At 35.9% G+C, this 18,069-nt stretch overlaps 1 pseudogene; it reads left to right on the top strand.

Annotated features, from left to right (window-relative positions):
- LOC102812593 overlaps positions 1 to 17,339 on the top strand; it is a 27,029-nt pseudogene extending 9,690 nt beyond the window's left edge.
- The last annotated feature ends 730 nt before the right edge of the window (positions 17,340 to 18,069 follow it).

The raw sequence follows: 18,069 nt of genomic DNA, 5'->3' as shown, positions 1-18,069 counted from the left end.
GTGTGCCGTGGAGTCGGTTCCGACTCATAGCGACCCTGCACAGGGTTTCCGAGGCTGTAAATCTTTGAGGGAGCAGAAAGCCTCATCTTTCTCCTGCGGAACAACTGGTAGTATCGAACAGGTAACCTTGCGGTTCACAGCCCGATTTGTAACCACTACGCTACCAGGAGCATTCTGATTGTATTTCTTCCAATACATATTTGTTCTTCTGGCAGTTCATGGTAAGTTTAATTTTCTTCTCCAACTCTATAACTTAAATACATCAATTATTCTACCAACTTTCTTATTCACACTCCAACTGTCAACATGCATATGAGGCTATTGAAAGTATCATGATTTGGGTCAGTCATACCTTAGTATTCAAACTCGCATTCCCTCTTAAATACTTTAAAGAGGTCTTGTGCAGCAGACTTGTCTAATGTAATATGTTGCTTGATTTTTTTGACTGCTGTTTCCATTAGTGTTGATTGTGGATGCCAGAAAAATAGAATCTTTAACATCAGTCTTTTCTCCATATATCGTGATGTTATTTATTGGTTCGTTGCTTAGGATCCTTGTTTTCTTTACATCAAACTGCAATCCATACCTAAGGTTGTGTTCTTTGATCTTCATTAGTAAGTATTTTAAATCCTTTTCACTTTCAGCAAGTAAGATTGTATCATCTGCATATCACAGGTTGTTTAATGAGTCTTCCTCTAATTCTGATGCCACATTCTTCTTCATATAATCCACTTCCTCAGGTTATTTACACAGAATACAGACTGAAAAGTATGGTGAAAAATACAATCCTGGTACACAATTTAGTGTCCCCTTGTTTTGTTCGAACAACTGCCTTTTGGTCTATGTGTAGGTTCCTCATGAGTACAATTAACTATTGTTGTTATGTGCCATCAAGTCGGTTCCGACCCATAGCGACCCTGTATAGGGTTTCCGAGGGTGTAAATCTTTATGGGAGTAGAAAGCCTCATCTTTCTCCCGTGGAGCACCTGGTAGTTTCAAACCGCTGACCTTAAGGTTCGCAGCCTGATTCGTAACCACTACGCTACCAGAGCTCCTTCAATTAACTATTATGGAATATCAATTCTTCACAATGTTATCCATAGCTTGTCATAATATTTCTCATTCCACATCCTTGTCTGATTCCAGCTTGAATCTCTGGCAGTTCCATTCCAATGTACTGTTGCAGACATTTTTAATTATCTATCTTTAGCAAAATTTAATTCCATGTGATAACAATGATATTATTCAATTATTTCAGCATTCCATTGGGTCACCTCTCTTTGGAATAATCACAAATATGAACCTCTTCTTATAAACAGGTCTGGTGCCTGTCTTCCGAATTACTTGGCATAGGTGAGTGCTGAATCAGTTTGTTGAAATATTTCAATTTGTATTCCATCAATTCCTGGAGCCATATACTTTGCCAATGTCTTAAGTGCACCTTGGACTACTTGTTTCAGTACCATTGACTCTTGGTACTATGCTAACTCTTGAAATGGTTGAACATCAACCTTTTCTTTTTAGTACAGTGATTCTGAGTATTCCTTCCATCTTCTTTTGATGCTTTCTGTATCATTCACTATTTTGTCCAAAAAATCCCTTAGTACTGAAAGTTGAGGCTTGAATTTTTTCCTCAGTTCTTTCAGCTTGAGAAATGCTGAGTGTTCTGCCCTTTGGGTTGTCTAACTCTAGATCTTTGTACATTTCGTTATGATTGTCTTTGTCTTCGCAAGATGCTCTTTAAAATTTTCTGTTAAGCTGTTTTACCTCCTCACTTATTCTGATTGCTTTAGCATATCTACCATGGAGAGAACATTTCAGAGTCTGTTCTGTTATCCATTACAGTTTTTCCTTGAATTTATTTTTTCTTTAATGACCTTTTGCTTTCTTCCTGCATGATATTCTTGACGTCATCCTACAACTTTTCTGGTTTTGGGTCATTATTGTCTAATGCATCAAATCTGTTCTTCAGTTGATCTTTAAATTTAGGTGGGATATGTTCAAGGTTGTATTTTGGCTCTCATGGACTTGTTTGAATTTTCTTCAACTTCAGTCTGAATTTGTATATGCACAGTCTGCCCATGGCCTTATTTTGGCTGATGATATGGACCTTTTCCACTATCTCTTTCCACAGATATAGTCAGTTTGGTTACTATGTATTCTCTCTGGTGAAGTCCAAGTATACAATCATCTTTTATGTTGTTTATGAAAGGTATTTGCAATGAAAAAATTGTTGGTACTGAAAAAATCTATCATTTCTCCAGTGTTATTTTTATCACCAATGCCATATTTTCTACTACTGGTATTTCCTTCTTGTTTCCAACCTTTACATCCCAATCAGCAGTAAATATCAATATATCTTGAGTGTATGTTTGATCAATTTCAGACTGAAGTAGTTGGTAGAATTCTTCAATTTCTCCATAACTCAATTTATTGTTGGGTGCACAAATTTGAATAATAGTAGTAGTATATAGTCTTCCTTGTATGTGTATGAATATTATCCTATCATAAACAGCATTATACTTCAAAATAGATCTTGAAATGTTCTTTTTGATGATGAATGCGACGGCACTACTCTTGAATTTGTCGTTCCTGGCATAGTAAACCACGTGATTTTCTGATTCAGAATAGCCAATACCAGTCCATTGCAGCTCACTAATGGTTAGAATATAGATGTAGATGTGTTCCATTTCATTTTTGACAAGTTTCAATTGTACATTTCATGTTCCAATTATTAATGGATGTTTGCAGCGATTTCTTCTCTCCTGGTGTGTTGCTGTAAGATATGAACTGAACTGCTAACTGAAATGTTAGTAGTTCAAATCCATAAATCACTCTTGGAAACTCTATAGATGATTGCTATGAGACAGAACTGACTTGATGAAACCGAAAAACAGCAATAATAAGTGTATGTTTCAATGTTTAAACACATATGTAAAACTGAATGTTATGCTATTTCTCATACATGCAAAAAATGGTATGTACAATGTAAGGTGAAATAGTCTCTATGTTTTATATAAAAGGCACAGAAATTCCTAGAGCATTTCTTATTAAAGTTATATCCAGAAATGAAAAAAAATTAATGGGTTTAGATAAAACAAAATGTAAAAACTTAGAAAATGAAAAAAATAACAAGGTTCTAACTGGCACTTACTTTACTTATTCTAATTAGTTTTTTAGATCATGTATTTTTTTTATAATGAAATACTTTGAACAAATAGGATTTAGGAAGAAATCAATATGATTTGATGAATTTATTCTGTTGAGGAGTAATTCTCTATATTAAAATACATTCTTATTTGCACATATCAAGAAGCAAATGTTTTTACTGAGTCAGTTTAATCCTATGATGTTTTAGGATGATTTTAAGAACATCAGTTAAACTTTCATCTTATATTTTGTTTTCTGTTACTCACCATAATTATTACCAACTCATTATTTGTAGTAGAAGAGTTTTAAAATGTGCAAATATTATATTTTCTGTGATTAAATTTTTTGTTTCATTAGGGATCATCACTTGGTTAATGGTAAGACATGGGAATTTTGACCTTCACTTCCTCCTTACCTCCTTGACTCCCAAACCCATAGACTTAGTCAGGAATCCTCAAGGAGGAGAGATAATTTTGTATGAAAAATTTAAACAGATCGTTGAGACATGGAAATCTGACAGATGAGATATAAACATGAAAATTTTCTTAAACATGAAAATTATAAACCAAAATACCCAGGGAAACTTGAACGTGCCATGGGCTGCCAAAGAACCAACAGATCTGTGTTGGAAGAAATGCCGCCAGAGTGCTCCTTGGAGGCCAGGATGGCCAATGTTTGTCTCTTCTATTTTGGACATATTGTCAGGAGGAACCAGTTGCTGGAGAATGATAATATGTTTTGTAAGGTGGAGGGACAGAGAAAAAGAGGAAGATCCCCAACAAGATGGATTGACAATATGGTAGCATCAATGGGTTCAAGCATGGTAACAATTGTGAGGTTGGTCCAGGACCGGACAGTGTTTCATTCTGTTGTACATAGGGTCACTATGAGTCAGTACTGATTCAATGGCACCTAACAATAAAAATAACAATACTTCCAAATGATGGGATTTAACTGTCTCTGTGTAGAGGCAGTCATGGATAAACATTTACACTTTAAAACACAAAATTTGTATTGGCTGGAGTGGATAGAAGGAAGCAAAATGTTGGGTAATTGAAACAAAATTTATATTTATGGGCTTGGGAAAAATTTGTATTCTAAAATATTTAAGTCAAGCTGGTTCTATTCTTTGAAAAATTTACTGGTAGTGCAAATTGCTTTTTAGCCTTAATCACTGATAAAACATTATAGAAAATCTTTATATCTTATAATATCAAACCCACTGTTCTCTAGGAGATTCTAATTTATATCATCCTTAACGAGGGCTTCCAAGACTAAATCCTTGATGGAACAGTCTCATCTTTCTCCCATGGAGTGGCTGGTGAGTTTGAATTGATAATCTTGTCTTTAGCAGTCCAACACTTAGCCCAAAGTACCAGTAGGGTGCCTTTAAAACTTCATATAGTATGATATTTTGCAATAATCTCCCCTAAAAGGTAATGTCAAACCTAAAAAATTGTGGCGTTGTAAGCTAATGTGCTGGATTTCAAGGTCAGTTTGAATCACAAGGACGGCGGTTAAAAATCACCAGCCACTCCTCGGAAACCCTATACAGGGGTGCTATGGGTCAGAACCAACTTGATGGTACTTAACAACAACAAATGATAAGTTAGCAACATTTATTATGATGGATTTTATCAATTATCCCATGTTTAAATGCACAAACATATAAGACATGCTAGGAAAAAGTATTGTTTTAATATACAAAATGCTATAAGTGTGGCACTGTGGGTTAACGTGCTGGACTGCAAAGCTGGTTTGTAACTGCAAGGTCAATGGCTCAAGCTCACCGACTACTTCTTGAAAATCCTATACAGGGTTGCTATGGGTCAGAACCAACTTGATAACACTTACACCAGAATTTCATATATATGTATATACGTGTATGTGTATATGCATATATATATGTGTATATACACATATATACACATACACGTATATACATATATATATGAAATTCTGGTGTGGTGCTCTGGACCACAAGGTCAGCTTGAACCACAGGGTTAGCAGTTCAGAACCACCCATTGCTCCTCGGAAACCGTATACAAGGGTGCTTTGAGTTGGAACTTAACAGCATTCATTTATATGAATACATACATATCAAATTAGAAGTCTCAAAATAATCTACCTTAAAAATTATATAAGATATTGGATATCTTACTTTGCTGTTGTTGTATGGTTAAGTGATATCAAGTCGATTCTGAGTCACAGTGACCCTGTATAGTGTTTTTGAGGAGTGGCTGGTGGGTTTGAACCACTGATCTTGTGGTTAGCAGAGCAGTGCTTATCCTGCAGCACAACACCAGCACTTGCTTAAAAGTATACCTAGGAGTCAAACCTAGATCTTCTGATCCATATTCACATACATTAATATTTTTAAATAGGAATTGTTTTTGTAAATATTTTCTCTCATAACAATATTAAAATCATGATCATAGAACTAGCTGTTCTTGTCATTTTAAAACTTGTTACAATATTGAATTATTTGTATAATTATTTAGTATTTGTATTCATGTATGTATAACAAAATTATCACTTGCTATGAAACTACCACCTTAAATAAAAATCTTATGAAATTACTTTATAGTTAATAGAGATGTAAAAACGTCAGACTAAAACAACATCCTGTTTCAGAAAGAACCATTGAGAAACATCTGCCTCTCCTAAAAGTAATTAAGCAATCAGCTAAGAAGGGCCATGCGTTATTAAAGAACTTAGTCTGTGTTATATTTCTCATTGACTCTAATCACTTGTGAAGTACTAGTTTCTGTGAAGTATGACATGACATATATTATAATAAGAAAATTATTCTTAGATTTTAAATAAGGTTAAATTCCTGAAATAAGTTTTTCAAACACATTTAAAAAACAGCTTAGGGAAATTATGGAAATATTGGAAGTCAGTGCAACATTCCTTCTGAATTTCTAATACTCATCGAACAATCCCTGCCATTTTCCTTATCAGACTCCACAGGTTCTTCTTTTCAACTTGGGTCAAAAGGGTAGCTTGGTTCCTTTTCTTTTCTCTTATGAAAAATTAAGTCACCAACCACAATCTCCTAGCAAAACTGAAAGATATGCCATACCCAAACACATTATCTTTGAAGGACACCTTCTATAAATGGTCTAATATTAAATAATTCTCATGCACTCTTACAATTTTCTTTCTTTATCTAAGATATAAATAAGCCAGTGTTTCAATCTGACAGATTGATGCCTTAGACTTCCACAATTATTCAGGCTCAAACTTTTTATGTGAAACTTTTTATTGTGAATTGAGTGAAGATTTACAGAGCAGATCATCAGTTTTACATTCAACAAATCATGCAGTTTGTTTCATCTTGATGATTACAATCCCCTCCATGTAACAACAATTATCCCACTTTCTCCCTGTGGTTATTATTTTCCCTGCACCTTCCTTCTCAGCCTTTATAAACATTGTCTGTAGGGAAATGTCACCCTTTTGATCTTGAGGGATCACCAGTCCATATTAAGCATACCTTGCTAGTGTTGTTGTCCCCACTCTGTACCAGTATTCTGATGGGCTGAAAATTAAGCCACAAGGTGAGTTCTATCCCAGACCTGAAGGGTGGACGAGAGACACAGTCTTGGGCTTCTCCAGTCTTTTTCTGACTAGTCAACGATCTTTTTTTATAATTTTGAGGTTTGATACACATTTTCTCTCACTCTATCCAGGAGGTAACTTCTAATGTGGTCTCTTGCATAGTAGTTGGCAGTGCAACAATGGGTCTTCTGATCTCAAGAAAACAACCACCCAAAATGCATGCAAGAAAATACTATCTTTCAAAGATCCAGAATAACACCAAAATTATATTGGAGAGATATAAAGAAGATAGCCATTAGGCAGTTGTTATTTTTAGGCGTTATCTAGTCAGTTCTGATTCATAGCAACCTCAGGCACAGTAAAATGAAATCCTGCATGTTCCTGAGTTATCCTCCCAACTGTTGGTACCCTTGAACCCAGTGTTGTTGCTACTGTGTCAATCCATCTCATTGCAAGTCTTCCTCTTTGTCTCTGACCCTCCACTTTACCAAGCATGATTTCCTTCTCCAGGGGCTGGTACCTCCTGATAATTAATGTCTGAAGTGTGGGAGATGAAGTCTCAAAATCCTGACTTTCAAGCAATATTCTGGCTGAACTTCTTCCAAGACAGACTAGCTTGTTCTTCTGTAAATCCATGGTACTTTTAGTATTATTCTCCAATACCATAATCCAAATGCATTGATTCTTCTACCATCTTCCTTATTCACTTAAAATTCATTTCACATGCATATGAGGCAATTGAAAATACCATAGGTTGTGCCAGGAACACCTTTGTCCTCAAACTGGCAGTGAGTGGATTTGCCTAAAGCAGTATTTTGTTTTATTTCTTGATTGTAGTGTCCAGGAGAGTTAATTGTGAATCTAAGTAAAATGAAGTCTTTGGGAACTGCAATCTTTTCTCCATTCATCATGTCCGTTCTAGACCAATTGTGTGGGTTTTTGTTTTCTTTACATTGAGTGCAATCCATAATGAAGGCTGTAGTTCTGTTCTCATCAGTAATTATTTCAAGTCCTCTTTGCTTTCAGCAAGCAAGGTAGTATCATCTACATATCACAGGTTACTAATGAATCTTCCTCCCATCATGATGCCACATTTTTGTTCATATAATCCAGCTTCTCGGATTATTTGCTCAGAATAAAGATTGAGTAAGAGTCCTGTTGACTCTGTGAGTTAATGTGCCAGACTGCAAAAAAAGTCATTTGAACTGCAAGGTCAGTGGTTCAAGTTCAACAGAAGCTCCTTGGAAACCCTGTACAGGGTCGCAATGGGTTGGATCCAACTTGAAGGCACTTAACAATAACAAGTGTGGTGAAAGGATATAACCCTAAAGCGCACCTTTTCTGATTTTATACCATTCAATGTTCCCTTGTTCTGTTTGAAAGACTGTCTCTTGGTCTATATATAGGTTCATCTTGACCACAACTAAGTGCTTTAGAATATCCCTTCTTCACAATGCTATCCATCATTTGTCATGATCCACACAGTCAAAGCCTTTCCATAATTAATAAAGCACAATAAACATCTGTTTTTGTATTCTTTGCTTTCAGTCGAGGTCCATCTACATCAGCAATGATATCCTTAGTTTCATGACAGCTTCTGGATCCAGTATGAATTTCTAGCAGTCCTGTGTCAATGTACTGTTACAACTATTTTTTAATTACCTCCAGCAAAGTTTTACATGTATGTGATATTAATGATATTTTTCAGTGATTTCCATATTGGGTCATGTTTTCTTGGAATGATCAGAAATGTGTATCTTTTTCAATAGTTTGTCCACATACCTATCTTCCAAATTTCTTGGCATAGATGAGTGAGTGTCTCTAGTGCTTCATTAGCTTGTTGAAATAGTTTAATATGTATTCCATCAATTCTTGGAATCTTTTTTTTTTTTTCTTTGTCAATGCCTTCACTGCACCGTGAACTTCTTCTTTCAGTACTCTGGTTCTTGATCGTATGTTCCTTCTTGAACTAGCTGAACATTGACCATTTCTTTTGGCTGTGTATTACTTATATAAGTGACTGTGTATTACTTATATCTTCATTTAATACTTTGTATATCTTTTAATATTTTCCCCATGGAATCCTTCAATATTTCAAGTTGAGGCATGAATTTTTCATCAGTTCTTTCAGCTTGAGAAATATTAATCCTGTTTTTCTTTTTTGGTTTTATAACTCCAGGTATTTTTGCACATTTAATTATAATACTTGGCTTTGTCTTTTCCAGCTACCCTTTGTGAAATTTTCTATTCTGCTCTTTTAACTTTTCATTTCTTCCATTTACTTTTGTTTCCATACCCTGAAGAGCAAATTTCAGAGTCTTTTCTAACACCCATTTTGGTATTTTCTTTCTTTACTGCCTTTTTAATAACCTTTTGTTTTCTTCCTATGTGATATTCTAAATGTTATCCTACAATTCTCCAGGTCATTAGTGTCTAATGCATCAAATCTGTTCTTGAGATGGTCTCAAAATTTAGGTGAGGTCATCTTTTGACACTCATGAATTGAAAAAAAAAAACCAAAAAACTTCTGCTTCAGTCTTATCTTGAACGTGTGCATTTGTTGTCTTTAAGAACACTGATGTATCCTCACTAAAAGATATATGAAAAAGACAAAAATTACATGAAATGATGCTAAACTTCAATAAATAATCAATATAAACCCACAATAATGGCTACAATGAAAATGACCAGCAATACAAAATATTAATAAGGAAGTTGGACAGTCGTAACTCTTATTTGCTACTGGTGGAATTTTTTAAATGATAAAGTTACTTTGCAGCAAAGTTAATCAGTTTTCTTACTATATGATTCAGGAGTTCTGTTTCTTGACATTTACATAGGAGGAAAATTAATACATGCTCGCAAGAAATTATATAAGAGTGTACATATAGTAGTATTCATGTTTTTAAGTGTTATTGAATTGACTTCTATTTATAATAACTGTAAGTACATAGAATGCTTCCATGTCCTGTCCCATCTACAAAATCATGGCTACTGTGATTGAACCCATGGTTACAGCTACTGTGTCTATCCATTAAATGAGGTTCTTTCTCTTTTTCACTTCCTCTGTACTTTACCAGGGATGATGGCTTTCTCCAGGGACTGGTCCCTCCTTATAACATATTCAGAGTATGTGAGACCAAGTTGGGAACTAGCAATAATGACAATAACCACATTATTTTAATTAAACCCCACAACCATCAAGTCAATTTCAAATCATAGCTATATTACAGCTCGAACAGATTGTTCCTTTGGATTTTGATACTGAAAATCTTTGTGGGAGAAGACATCCTCCTATAAGCAATCTATGCTCAAATCCACCAGAAGCAGGAAGTGTGTTTGAAGTCAAACCTTGTGACTTGTAGCCCATCATTTAACATATTATTTAAAGCTAAACCTAATTATTTAAGTAGATAAATCTCCAGATTTGGGGTATATAACACATTCTTTCTCTTTATATAAAAAATCCAGCATTAGTGTTCCTAATTGAACAACATTCCTTTAAATAGTAATATATTGGGCCTGTTGTTGTTGTTGTTAAGTGCCATCGAGTCGGTTCCGACCCATAGCGACCCTGTACAGGGTTTTCGAGGGTGTAAATCTTTACGGAAGTAGAAAGCCTGATCTTTCTCCCGCGGAGCAGCTGGTAGTTTCAAACCACTGACCTTAAGGTTCGCAGCCCAATTCTTAACCACTATGCTACCAGAGCTCCATTAATTTGGATTCTTCTTTTTATTACCACATGGCTTTTTTTTTTTAACCACATTGTTTTTTCCATTTTACCAAGTTAAAAGAGGAAATGAACAGGAACATGATCTGTGGGAAAATTTCATAGGCCAAAATTTCTTTCACATTTCGACTGTAAATATTTTACCAGAGTCTCACCTAACTGTTAGAGAGTATGGGAAAGTAAGACTACCTATGTTATAGGAAACAAGAAAAAAAATAATTTGTTGAATACTTAACAGTGTCTGAAAAATGCAAAGCACTGTAATTAACATCTAGTTGCTAGAACATCAAGACATTAATAATCTACCTAAAAGAGGCATCTACTTACCATAAAGCAATAAATGTTGTTGTTAGGTGCCATCGAGTCATCACCAACTCATAGGGAAAAAATGTGAGGACACTATTCAGGGAATATACAGACTACAAAACATTTGAAAAGTATACAAACAAAAGTAGACAAAATAAATGATTGGGACCTACTGAAAATTATAAACTCATATGCATCAAAAGATTTCACTAGAAGAGTAAAATGGGAATCCACAGAATGGAAAAAACTCTTTTGCAATGACACATCAGACAAGGGACTAATTTCTGAAATATATAGGAAACTGCAACACCTCTACAAGAAAAAGACAACCCAATTAAAAACTGAACACAGGACATGGACACTTCACCAAGGAGGAGATTCGTGCAGCCAAAAACATATGAAGAAATGCTCACGATCACTAGCCATTAAAGAGATGTAAATCAAAATAACAGTGAGATATCATCTCCCACCAGCAAAAATAGCAAAAGATCAAAAAAGTAGAGGACAATAAATGTTGGTGAGGATGTGGAGAGACTGGACCACTCCTACAATGCTTGTGGGATTGCAAAATGTTCCAAACAACCTTGGAAAACAATATAGTGCTTTCTCAGAAGGTTGGAAATAGAAATACCTATGATCCAGCAACTCTTCTACTTGGTATTGATCCACAAGAAATATGAGCCATACCATGAGTGGATATATACACACCATTGTTCATAGCAGCACTATCTACAATAGCAAAAAGATGGAGACAGCCAAAATGCCCATCAATGGAAGATTGGATAAACAAACTGTGGTACATACACACAATGAAATGTTATACCTTGAAGAATAACAAGGAAGCTGCAAGCCACTGCATAAAATGGATGAACCTTGAGGACATTATGATGAGTGAAATAAGTCAGTCACAAAAGGAGAAATACTGCATAGGGCCATTATTGTAAAAGATTAAGAAAAAGAACCCACAATAAAAGGGGGGTAAAAATTATTTGCTGATCACCAAGATGTATTGAGTGGGGTGAAGGGAGGGAGGGGAAGATGGACCACAGGGTAGGAAATAGACACAGGATAGCTTGGGTGCTGGTGGGGGGCAACACAAGAGGGGGGAGAGGAATGGAAGAACAAAGCGAATGGGAGAACAGTTAGGTAGGTTTGCATGGGCTAAGTGGGACAGAGGTAAACAATGATGTATGTACAACCTTGAAACAACAGGGTTCTGGAATACAAGGTTTGAGGAATGGTTTGAATGGGTAAAAGAGGGGAAATAATATTAAGATGCTTGGCTATCTTTTGAATCTTAGTTTCCCTTGCCTACCATTGTAAAATAGACACTTGAGGGGGGAAAGAAAGGAATAGCCAGAAATAGTACAATAGAAAGCTTATAAGTCCACCTTTAGTGTATAACTAATTGGAATACCTAAAAGGGGGCTAGAAATTTCCCAGTGAAAGAGGCTTCCTGTGGAGCCTTTGCATTATGTAAGACCATAGGTGGAATCCTGAACCCCATCCAGAATCTTCTGAGGTGGGAAATTTCCAGTTGAAAGGTCAAGCAAAGCAGCCTGGAGTGGCTAGAGGAACAGAAGATACTTCATGAAAGAAAGACTGGCAGGAAAACATTTTAAAAAAACAATAATGGCAGTCCAACTGACTACTATAAGAACAAGCAAGGTGGTCACCTAGGAACCATCAAGGCAAGTGGTTGAGTCCCCTCAGAGCAAACCCACTTCCAAGACTAACACTAAAGGGGAATACACAATCAGGCATGTGGTCTTGCTGGTGACCATGTTGGTCACCTATAATGGGAAGTGGGGGAAAAAAGCAATGAAGTTGTAAGCTAAGTCCAGACACGTTCAATAGACTCCTATGAATCCATATGGAGACCTGATTGGCCAGCAGTACAGCAGGACCTGGGGACTCATGGGCCCAGAGGCAGTGACATAGCCACAGAAGACTAGAGTGGAGAGTGAAGCATCCAGCTGATATGAAGTGAAGGGAGATACACAAGAACACCCATACTTGCAGATAGTACCCACTTGTTCTGGCTTCAATGGCTGGATGATCTACTAGAAGAAGAAAGAAGAGGGGAAAAAAAAAAAAAAAAAAAGGTGTAATTTGTTACAGTTTGATGAACTTTACTTATACTTATGGATGTAGTAGCTCAAAAGGGGAGGGGAATCTTTATAGCGAGGGTCACTCCCACCGCCTCGGTTCACAGGGTTGACAGGGATGGGCAACTTAGACATTGGCTACCCAAAATGGGGGTGCTACAAATGCAAGAAGCGATTGACTTATAAGCTTTCAAGAGGGAGCCTAGTTTGAAAGGGTGCAGGGGAAGGTAGATTCTCCACTGAGTGGTTTCCAGTCTGTCAGGACAGGGCTGATGAAAGAAAACGGGGATAAGACTTGTGGTACAATAGTGATTAATTGCTATCAGCACTGACTGTGAGGGTTCGAAATGTAAAGGTAGATGTTTGTAACAAAAGGATGGGAGTAGTTGATTTTGCAGTCCAGGAGCAGAGGTCCCTTGGACCATCATGTGAGAAGACCAAAGTGTGGGACCCTACCCAGAGAAGCAGTGATGCCAGAGATGGAGGCAGAGATGATGACATGGAGAAATGGAGCATCTGGGGATACTGGACAAACAACATTAAAATAAAAATGAAAAACAAAACAAAAAATTAAGGAGACTTTTCTTCAGTTTGCAAAAAAAGTCATTTTATCTATGAACACATAATTCATCTCTCTGTCATCTCCCTGTATACATATTTCTTTCTTTTTTTTTTTTTTTGGTGTCTGTGACTTCAAATTTTATTTTCATTTCATTATATATTTAGGGCATTAAAATTCTGTACATCTTTTTTTAATGTAACATCCTTTTTTTTTTCAATCCTGTATACATACTTCTACATATGTATACTTACATCTCTCTATATGTATCCTAATCTATATAAGTAACCTTACTAAAAATATATTATGAATTAATAGATACATGTAAATTATACGTTTTGTGGTTTATTAATAAAGATTTAGAATATTTGATAGATAAAAGATACTCATTTCTTTTTATTCAGTCAGTGCTTGGAAACTTTCCTCACAGATCTCAGGTGCCATATTTTTCTATGTAATGACAGGAATCATCTCTTTCTGTTTCTTCTTAAATGAGGTATACTTGGCTAATTTTATATGAATTATCATAAAGAAGATTTGACAACACTGTTAGTACTCACAAAGCCATGGGTTTTCAGATTTTTTAAAATTAAAACATGATAGATTTCCTCTCCTACTCTGTCTCTTTCCTATCAACAGGGAAAGCGAATTTGGGCTCAAGCCCAAATATGGAGAGTGGAACACAGGTGGCCAAGATCCCTGAATTCTCCTGAGACCTAAGATAATTGTCACCAAAAATTAGTATGTCTACATCATTATGGTGACTTAATGTCATATGATTCCATCAAACAAATACTTCAAGTCTGTGAAAGTGGTCTACTCAACTGGCCACCTTCCTGTGCTTCATGTATGTATGGTTACCCAGGGCACCTTATCTCCATAGTCATCCTATGACTGCAGTCACCGGGGTTATCTGGTTAAACACATTCAATGGGTAAAGGGTTAATCGGGGCTGTACAGTTAACTTAAATCTGTATCCTAGCTTGTAGCAACTTTCCCAGACAGCATGTCTGCCATTTTTGTTGCTGTTAAATGCCTTCAAATAAGTTCCAATTCATAGCAACCCTGTATAGAGTTTCTGGGAGCAGCTGGGAGATTAGAATTGCTGACCTTGTGGTTGGCCATCCTGTGCTGATCCTTCAGCACCACACCAGTAATCCAGTCCTGACGAATACCATTCATCAGAAAGAGACACAGAAAAGTTTGAGTCCTCAGAACGGCGGAGAACTGTCATGCTTCTCACCTGCCCTGTCTAAAAACCGACGTGTGCAAATGTAGTTACAATATATTGAACTGATTCTACTGTCTGGAGAGAAACTTTGGATTTTTTAGAAGAAAACATCACCAACTTCCTAATGTTATAAATACTAAAGTTGTTATTTTTCTTCTCCATTGTTCCATGCACATAGACAGGGAACTTTGATTTTGTTTTATCAAATTTAACAAAGTATTATTTGATATTATTATTGTTTTTGTTAGGTGCACAGGGCTTCAAAGGAACAACTGGTGAGTTTGAACTGGGAAGTTTGTAGTTAATAGTCCAGTGTTTATCCTATAAAGCCACACCAGAACTCCTTATTTGACATAGAAAAGGATATCCCTTAAATCTGATTCTCAATCATATTTAACTTTTTATAGTTTAAAAAAAATTATAAAAATATAGTTTTTATAATTGTTTACTCTTTAAATTAAATTCAGATAGTATAACTTATCTACACTCATATTTTTATAATTAATATGCCATAAATATAATTAAAAGCAAAGAAAATATAATTTATAACAAATTCATATGTATTTCTGTAAGAATAGAATAAGGTATGCCTATACTAGATAGCTGCTCCTCAGAAACCCTGTACAGAGTTGTTATAGCGCTTAACAACAACAACAACAACATACTAGATAGCATGTAGATGTTGTTTTTCTTGCTCCTATTAAATGTTATTTACTGTGAGTCCTACTCATGATAACCATGTGCCTCTACTGAGTAGAACTGTTCCCTCGGGTTTTCTAAGTTTTAATATTAATGATTACAGATTATCAGGCCTACTTTCTGCAGTATTACTCAGGAGGGAAGGGATTCAAAAAGCCAACCTTTAGTTTGCAAGTTAAGTGCAAACCATTTGTAGCACCTAATCGCATGTACCATCCAATTGACTTAAACAGAAAAAAAAAAAAAAGACAGAAATTATCCTACTTTGAAGTGCAGGAAATTACAAAAAGAGATATACTTGGATACTAGAAAACTTAATATTAGCAATTAAAGATTGTCATTTAGCCTACTTAATACTGTTAACAGTAAAAAGGAAAATACCTTAATTGAAATAGAAAAAGCATGACAAGACATATTACACATTTGCTAATTAGATAAAATAAGGAGAATTAATATTTGCACAAATCAACCAGACCAATCTTATATTTTGTCAGAACAACAAAATCTTGGCAAATTATGGCAGAATGTACTCATACATCTTGTCCATGAAATCTTACCAATGTTAAGCATATATTTAGTTGCTAGTACTTTAAGTCTTGGAGAGCGTATTTTTGATAGACCATCACAATATAAATTTTCTGCCATTGATTCAATTCTGACTCATAGCATCCTTCCTTGTACAGGGTTTCCAAGAGTTAAATCTTTACGGGGAAAAACAGTGTCATCTTTCTCACATAGAGCAGCTAGTGATTTTGAACCAGCAACCTTGTGATTAGCAGCCCCACACTTACCCTATAGCATTATCAGGGCACATAAAGAGAAAGAACAATACAAAAAGCTATTTAATGTTATGCCTTTGGAGATAGAAATAAAGTAATATTAGAGAAATACAAAACAACTTAATTAAAAGTAAAAATTTGCAAAACTTAGCATCAACGTTGGTAATGAAAAATATCATGTGTCCTAATTTTATGTGTGTTAAAAAGTAATGCTTTATTATTTCACAGGGTACTTTCATCTGCACTGTTAGCAGTCCCGGTGTGGCACTCTGGCTAATGTGCTGGACTGCAAAGTCTGTGTGAATTGCAAGGTCGGTGGTTCAAGCTCACCAGCCACTCCTTGAAAACCTTATACAGGGTCACAATGGATCAGAAATAACTTGACGGCATTTAACAGCAACCCTTATGAAGTTAATTTTCAAAAATTTCCATGTCTCACTGATTTATCTCAATTAAGTATCTAGACCCTTAAAAAAAAACTTTGACTTCTCACCAAACACCACCAAGCTGGTATTCAGGCCCTACGTGAAGGTTGGCGGGATAGTATAGATTTCCTTTAGGCCTCATGCTAGAAAACTGATAGTGACTGTAGATGTTACTGGCCAGAACAGGACTTTGGCTGATTTACCTTGCACACATGCAAGAAGCCAGGCCGTACCTTTCAAACGCATGCAGCTCACTGACTTCATCCTCTGGTTCCCAAATAGTGCCCACCAAGAAATATGTCCCACAAGCCTGGCAAAAGGCAGTTTTCAATACAAAATAGGAAGCCACAAGATGGGCCAAGAAACTAGAGAAAAAAAATTGAAACTAGAGAAAAGAAAGCCAAGATGATGGATTTTGATTGTTTTAAAGTCATGAAGGCAAAGAAAATGAAGAACAAACTAATCAACTATGAAGATAAGAAGCTTCAAAGGGTAGCTCTCCTGAAAGCTTCTCCCACCCAAGAATGCAACTGCTGCCAAGGAAGCCAGCTGCCACCGCTGCAGCAACAACTGCTGCAAAGGTTCCAGGAAAGAAGGTGGCCACTGCAAGCAAAAAGACACCTCCTCAGAAAGAGAAGGCTCCTGCCCAGAAAGAAAAGGCTGCAGACCAGGAAGAGAAAGCCATAGTATGGAAGGTAGGTGTTCCACAAGCTCAGAGGGTTCACCAGCCCAGAAAACACCTACTCCAAAGGCAGCAACAGACAAGAAAGCACAAAGGGATATTATAAAAGTAGAAAGATTTCTTTTTTACATGCTGGGGGAAAAAAGAAAGAAAACAGTACTTCTGGAATCATATTAATTGCAATATTCCACGGTGTGGTGCTGATGATCATGGAAGCCTCTCTGTAGCAAAAACATGAAGCTTTAGGCTCCTGCAATGATTTAAAGCCTGCGAAACCCTATAGGGGTGGCTATGAGTCAGAACTGATTCCATGCATCTAGTATTTAAAACTCATTATAAACTTTATCACTATTAAATTTTCAGTTTTCCAAAAGTCACCGTTAGAAAACCCAAAAGAAAAGTCACAAAATTAGAGAAAATATTTGCAATACATGTATCTGGCAAGATACTTTGTATGAAAATATTTGTTATCCAACAATTTTAATATGAACAGTTCAAATAGAGAATACCCAAAAGATGTAAAAAATATTTCACAAAAGAATTTATGTGGATAGTTGGTATGCATTAGAATATTATACCTGAGAGAAAGGCTATTTAAAACTACAATGTGGTACTACACCACACACGTTGAAATGGCTCAAGCAAACAACAACAAAAAAACAAGGTAAAAAATAAATATGTTAGGATGTGGAGCTACCATACTGCTAGTGTAATGTAAAATTGTGCAAATACTTTGAAAAACCATTGGACAATTACTAATAAAGTTAAAGAGACAGTAATTTATGGCTCAGCCTTGTCATTTAGGAAAATGAAAATTTTATGTTTGAACAAAGACA

This window comes from Chrysochloris asiatica, unplaced genomic scaffold, assembly GCF_000296735.1.
Source record: "Chrysochloris asiatica unplaced genomic scaffold, ChrAsi1.0 scaffold00017, whole genome shotgun sequence".
NCBI lineage: Eukaryota > Metazoa > Chordata > Mammalia > Afrosoricida > Chrysochloridae > Chrysochloris > Chrysochloris asiatica.
This window is presented reverse-complemented; position numbering and strand designations above follow the sequence as displayed.